Source organism: Oratosquilla oratoria, chromosome 37, assembly GCF_046742065.1.
Source record: "Oratosquilla oratoria isolate Oo_2021 chromosome 37, ASM4674206v1, whole genome shotgun sequence".
NCBI lineage: Eukaryota > Metazoa > Arthropoda > Malacostraca > Stomatopoda > Squillidae > Oratosquilla > Oratosquilla oratoria.
In genome coordinates, this window is record NC_134813.1 from 24104742 (window position 1) to 24112241 (window position 7500).

The following is a 7500-nucleotide window of genomic DNA, read 5'->3' on the forward strand; positions in this document are numbered from 1 at the left end:
ACCAGGAGCATTCGACCCAGCTCCCCAGTCCCTCTCAGTGCCACCACCCCCTTTCACCCACTCCCTCCCCACACCACCGTCCTTCCCCCTCCTCCTCCTCTCCTCCTCCTCCTCCTCCTCCTCCTCCTCCTTCACCTCTTCTCTATTCACTCCTTTTCCACGTTCCTAGCGTATTCCTTCTTTGTTTCTGTGTGTGTGTCCGTTTGCATTTCATTAAAATAGAAGTACAATGCTTTGTTCCTACGATTTCTTGGGGGAATTCATCGACGCACACAGAGAATCTACGTTCAAACAGCTGCCGTTGTCTGCAAAGTTTAACGTAAAGGCAATTCCAGAGAAACATTTTTTTAGGGTTTCATGTGAGACACGGAATAAAAGAGAGAGAGCGTCTGTGTGTGTGTGTGTGTGTGTGTGTGTGTGTGTGTGTGTGTGTGTGTGTGTGTGTGTGTGTGTGTGTGTGTGTGTGTGTGTGTGTGTGTGTGTGTGTACACATCTTATGCGTCTACATCTAATATCTATGTAGTCTTTTCCTGCGTTAACAAAGACCTTAGGTGGGCAACTTATTTATATACATACACCTAAACTTCTTGCACTGTATGTGTGTGTGTGTGTGTGTGTGTGTGTGTGTGTGTGTGTGTGTGTGTGTGTGTGTGTGTGTGTGTGTGTGTGTGTGTGTGTGTGTGTGTGTGTGTTTGTATCTGTGAGCGTTTGTATATGTATTTCTGTGTATGTTTGTGTGCACCTGTGTGTGTGTGTGTGTGTGTGTGTGTGTGTGTGTGTGTGTGTGTGTGTGTGTGTGTGTGTGTGTGTGTGCGCTTGTCCGAGTGAGCTCTTCTCGCCATTTCCAATGAAAGGAAACAAAAAGAGTCCTATAAACTGTACATAAACCTACCACATCTCACTCAAGGATAAGATACACAAAAATGAATAAAATCAAGTTCGATGTAATGGCCACGATTATTCATTATTCACTCAATATGAGAACAGGCAGGTCCACTTCCCGTTAATTTCACAAAAAAATAAATAAATAAATAAAAAATAATAACGCCAGAAGACATGGTTGCTTGTAATAATAAACAAAAGTTTTCCATTTTCAATGAAACGCGATGAACCATTCAGATTTTGGCAAAATGAAAAAATGTAGACATAAATAATAGCTTCTGTAAACAACGAGCATGTTAACTTACTAATTCTTTTTTTAAGCCAAAGGATAATTTAACCCACGCGATCTGGTTCTCTCCTTACATCTCCGTACGTACCTGTAGAGAAAGAAAATATAATTTATTAAAAAGAAAGAAAAAATTAAAGAAAATTTATATTTTTGTAACATAGCGTAACGACTTACATTTACAAGAAAGACGAGAAAGTATAAGAGTACACACACACACACACACACACACACAAACACACACACACACACACAAACACACACACACACGCACATACAAACGGGCACGCACACACATACTCGTACACCCACACATACATACGAGCTCTAAACTTACCATATATGAGCTCAGAGCTCTCATCCACAGGGGTAATTGCTGTCGATGACGAGTCCAGCACGTAATCCAAGACCATGGTGAATCACACACACACTCACAATTCACTCTATATGTTTATTACAAAATTGAGCAATGAATCCCAAGTATAATAGGTTCTCTCCCTACAACGTACCTTGTAACCTCCAAAGGTTACTTCCTTAGTTAAGAAACATTAATCTGAATGAAAACACGACCTTACACTCCCGACAGGACGATCAATTCAACTGGGAGGCTGCAGAAGGAAATACTGAAATATTTCATCTATCTTCGTACCAGGCTCGTCTCAAATGGTCACACAAATAAATTGTCAATATAGAGTCCTGAAACTATTGGTTGTTTTAAAATAAGGTTAGACAACTTTATGAATGGGAATGACAGGTGGTAATGGACATGGAACTGCCTAGTGTAGGCCTTATGGTCTCTTGCAGTCTCCTACATTCTTATGTTCTTATCTACACAAATAAATGAACCAAGTCAAAAAAAAAAAAATTGATGAAAAAAACATGAATTACACGTTTCGATGAAACTACTGTCAACGCAAAGCTACTGTTATGACCACATTAGAAAGTTAGGAGTTAAACTATCGGAGGAGTAGGAAGGTTAGTGAGGATAGGAGGGTTAGGGAGGAGGGCTAGGGAGGAGGGTTAGAGATTAGGGAGGGCGGTGGGAAGAAGGGACGGTTTAGAAAATATACCACAAAATCAGAGAGAAAAAAAATGCACCAAGTTGCATAAGCCACTCATCTTTTTGTAGGTCTTTTCTCCCCTTCCTCCTTCTCTCCCTTCCTCCTTCTCTCCCTTTCTCCCTCTCTCTCTCCATCCCTCCCTCCCTCCTTCCCTCCCTACACTCTTCAAACATCCCCTCCCCACGAATCCCCACTCTTCAATCCCCCCAATCACCCACACGCACCCACACCCATAATGGTATGCAGGAGCTGTGTTGAACTTTATTCTTTATGCATTCAAATTATAAATAAAAATGAATAAGTCGGCCTGTACTATTCTTCTAGATACGAGTTTGCCAGTGAATATACGAGTATATATATATATATATATATATATATATATATATATATATATATTTATATATATATATATATTATATATATATATATATATATATATATATATACATACATATACTCATATATGTACATGTTTTGTGTGTGTGTGTGTGTGTGTGTGTGTGTGTGTGTGTGTGTGTGTGTGTGTGTGTGTGTGTGTGTGTGTGTGTGTGTGTGTGTGTGCGTGCACGCGTGTATGCACGCGTATAAGACACAATCCAAAGTGCAGTCACTGAATCCACGTCCCCAAACGAGTCGAGGGCCTAATTACAACCATCGTCGCTTGGGCCACTTCCTCTGGACAACCAAACACTCTCTCCCTTCTTTCCTTTCGTCACGAGATCGTTTCAACAGGTCATCCACGCGCCAGGTCCCCTCTTGCCTCGTCTCCCCGGGGGGATTCATAAGTACACTCCCCCGTAGTACATGTACATTCCCCCTAGCCCATAGAACACGTGCACCTAAACGTACGCATTCTCTTTCCTTTATGTTCACAAATCCTCTACTACATACAAAAAACGGGACGTTTTATATAACTAAAATATCACACCTGTACACTCACCCCACCCACCCCTAACGTTATACAACTCCCTTTCTCCCTCACTCCCTCCCTCCCTCCCTCCCCAACTCCCTTCCCCCGTCCCAACTACACGTACACCTCCCCCCTCCCTCCCCCCAACTTCCTCCCTCGTCCCAACTAATCTAAGAAAGCCAGTCCCTCGCCCCCCCCCCGTTCCCAATTCCTAATTAGTATTTGGCACTGCAAGATGGCACCTTGTTCTTGTTGGCGATCTTGCCAGATAGCACACGTATTTAGAGGAATTCTTCTCGTCCTCAATGGCACTCTGGACGCGCTCCTGCAATCCTCTGCAAGGAATGATCAACACACCCGATGGAAGAATATATTTACCAGAGCCATCCGCAGATAAATAGATATACATTGTCGACAAGATGGTAAACACTAGGGGGATACGGTAGAAAGTGGTGGTGGTGGTGGTGGTGGTGGTAGTGGTGGTGGTAGAGGGGGGGAGGGTTGTAAGTGGAGGTGGTGGAAGATGAGGAGGAGAACGTGGAATGGGATTTGGTACCATGAGATGAGGAAAGGTAGAAGGAGGAAGAAGACATGAAGAAAAGGAGAAGAAACAATAGTAAGAGTATAAAGACGAAGAAGAGGAAGAGAAGTGGAGGCCAAGGAAGGAGAACTGGAGTGACAAGAGTGTTGGAGGGAAGATGTGGAGAGACGAAGATGATGAGGAAGAGGAAGTGGAGGAGAAGGAGGAGAAGTGGAGCATGCGGGGGAGAAGGAGGAAGTGGAGGAGGAAGATGAGGAGGAAGAGATATATGAGGTAGAGGAGGTAGAGAAGGAAGAGGAGGTGGAGAAGAAATAGGAGGATGATAAAGAGGAGATGGAAGAGAAGAAGGATGAGCAGGAGGAGGATGAGAAGGAGGAAGAGGAAGAGTTGCAGGAGGTGGAGGAGAAGGAGAAGGAGGAAGAGGAGGAGAAGGAGGAGGAGGAGGAGGAGGAGGAGGAGAAGTTGAGGAGGAGGGAGAAGGTGAATAAAGAGGGGTGACAGAGGTCGTCGTCGACGAGATGAGGGCGAGGTCAAGGGCGAGGTCTCGGGAAGTTTGGGACCAGGGCGAGGTAGTGGAGGTCGAGTACGAGGAGGACCTGCTTTGGGACCCGGGTGGACGAGTACGACATATAGGACGAAGATTAGAGACAGTAGTAAAGAGGAGGAAGAAGAGGAGGTGGACGAGGTGGAGGAGGTGGAAGAGGAGGAAAAGGAGGAAAAGGAGGAGGAGGAAGAGGAAGAAGAGGAGGAGGACGAAAGAGGAAGACGAGGAGGAGGACGAAGGAGGAGGACGAAAGAGGAAGACGAGGAGGAGGACGAAAGAGGAAGACGAGGATGAGGACGAAGGAGGAAGACGAAGAGGAGGAGGACGAAGGAGGAAGACGAGGAGGAGGAGGAGGAGGGGAGGAGGAGGGGGAGGAGGATGAAGGAGGTGATGGATGTGGCAGTGGAGGAGGAGGAGGAGGAGGAGGAGGAGGAGGAGGAGGAGGAGGAAGTGAAGGAAAAAGATGTGAAGAATTTAAAACATCCATGACCCAAGTCAAATGACGAAGCAATGACGAAGGAATGTGAGAGAGAGACAGAGACAGAGAGAGAGAGAGAGAGAGAGAGAGAGAGAGAGAGAGAGAGAGAGAGAGAGAGAGAGAGAGAGAGAGAGAGAGAGAGAGAGAGAGAGAGAGAGAGAGAGAGAGAGAGAGAGAGAGAGAGAGAGAGAGAGAGAAAGATTGAAAGAAACAGAGGCAGAGAAACAGAGTGATGGACAGAAAGACAGACACGCATTCAAGCAGGTATTCGGGAAGACAGACAGACAGGCAAACCGAGACAGACACAGAGAGACAGACAGACAGAAACAAAGATTTTGGGTTCATCCCTTGGGTAGAGTTCAAGACGTCACCGAGGTCATAACGGAGATGCAAAGATCTTCTTTTCTTTTCCTTTTTTTTTTCCAAAAATTTCCTGGGTTACGGCGGCAAAAGCAACTATTCCTACGAAGGGTACACTTGCCATGCGATCAGATTTCTTGGAGGAGGAGGAGGAGGAGGAGGAGAAGAAGAAGAAGAAGAAGAAGAAGAAGAAGAAGAAGAAGAAGAAGAAGAAGAAGAAGAAGAAGAAGAAGAAGAAAGAAAAAGAAGAAGAAAAAGAAGAAGAGAGAAGCAGAAGAAGAGAGAAGCAGGAGAAGAGAGAAGCAGAAGAAGAGAGAAGCAGAAGAAGCAGAAGAAGAGAGAAGAAGAAGAAGCAGAAGAAGAGAGAAGAAGAAGAAGAAGAAGAAGAAGAAGAAGAAGAAGAAGAAGAAGAAGAAGAAGAAGAAGAAGAAGAAGAAGAAGAAGAAGAAGAAGAAGAAGAAGAAGAAGAAGGGTCGAGATGAAGGTTAAGAATGTGATAGTCCACCCACACCTGACATTAAGAGAAGATAATATCGCCTCGATTCCATAACGAATAGATTGATGAAAGGAACATAATGAGATTGATATGGTAGTAATATATGGTGGTGGTGGTGGTGGTGGTGGTGGTGGTGGTGGTGGTGGTGGTGGTGATGATGATGATGATGATGATGATGATGATGATGATGATGATGATAACCAACATCACCATTACCACCGCCGCCATCATCATTACACCATCATAATCATCATAATGATCATTATCATCACCATCATTATCATCATATCATCACTATACCTCATCATCATCTTCATGATATTGAAAAGTTACAACGAGGTAGAGCTGGTTTAGGAAGAAATGTTGTGTATGGTGGTGGGGTGAAAAATAGGATGGCGCAGGGGGGGGGGTTGTAGAGAAACGGGGGGAGGGGAAGGGGGGAGGGTGTGTGGGGGGATGGAGGAGAGGGAAACACTGAAGTGGAACAGACGGAAGTGGATGTGGCACGAGCAGACGACAGTTAGAAACAAGGGTGGAAAAGTCCGACAAGAAGCGAGTAGAAAAGACAGGAAGTCATTACAAGAAAGGAAGAAATGGGGGGGAGGGGGGGGACCTTCCCATGGAAGAAAGGAACCCTCTTTGCCTCGCAAAAAGATAAGACGACGAAGTACGAAGATAATGACAGCCGAAGTCGAACTGGGAAGGAAAAGGGGCGAAGCGATGGAATGATAGAATAGCTGAAACGTAACCCGCCCCGTGACCTTTGACCTCGCCATGACCTCACCGTGACCCCAGCGTGACCTCGGCTTCTTGTGCTGCCTTGCCGGCTCACCAGTGACCCCCACGCGCCCAAGCATATATAATAAACTCCGCTATTTGATCACTGTGTGGCATAACAAAGGTATGAGGTCTCCTATCATTAATCATTCTCTTATCTGAAGGTGTACACATGTAAATGACATGTAAATGACATGCTCCCTGACACACACGCAAACACGTACACGCACGGGTAAAGAGGTCGCTTGTACACACACACACACACACACACACACACACACACACACACACACACACACACACACACACACACACACAAACACACACATGTAAGTTTTAACCCAAATTCCTATCTAGTGCAAGCGGCACATTGAAATATTTATCATATTAAAGTCTTTTGTTTTATTTTTCAATACCACGATGCTTCACTGATTCCATATAAAACCTTAATTACTAAGGCCTCCTAACGAAGAGCTATTGAAGGTCCAGTTATACAAAGAACTTATCGTCGGCCATCAGACTTTCAAAGAAACTGAAGACAAACAGGATTAAGTAAAGTAAACAAGTACATAAACAAAACAAATAAATTCACAAATAAAGGCGTAATTAAAGAACTTCCTAATGATAAACGAATAGATAATTTACCACTGAGGAATAAATAAATGGGTAATAAACAAGTAAACAAATAAATTGACACATGAAAATGGATATAAAAAAGGGTGAAGGAGGGTTGCAATAATAATAGAAAATAATCATAATATTAATTTCCTGCACAATATAAAATATGTTCAAGAATGGAAGTATGCTGCACATTCCATCCATGTGTACAACATGTGACTCGCTAGTTATTGGGTATTACAAGTTAGTGAAATTAAGTCATATTTATCTTTTATCATTCACTTATTTTGATTTATCTACTTGCCTATTATTATTTAATCAACTCATTTATTCTTAGTCATTAATCTTCATTTTTCATTTATTTAGTCATCATTTTCGTTCATTTATTTATTACTCTCAAGAAGTAAATCTAGCCTTGGCTGATAACTGGTCACAGCTTCGACGTTAACTAAAATAAAATCACTTAAGGGCACTGAGCACCATAAAGTAACCCAAAACATTATTCATTTGTGCCGCGAACTCATAAGCAGGCAGGTAGTCGTAAGTT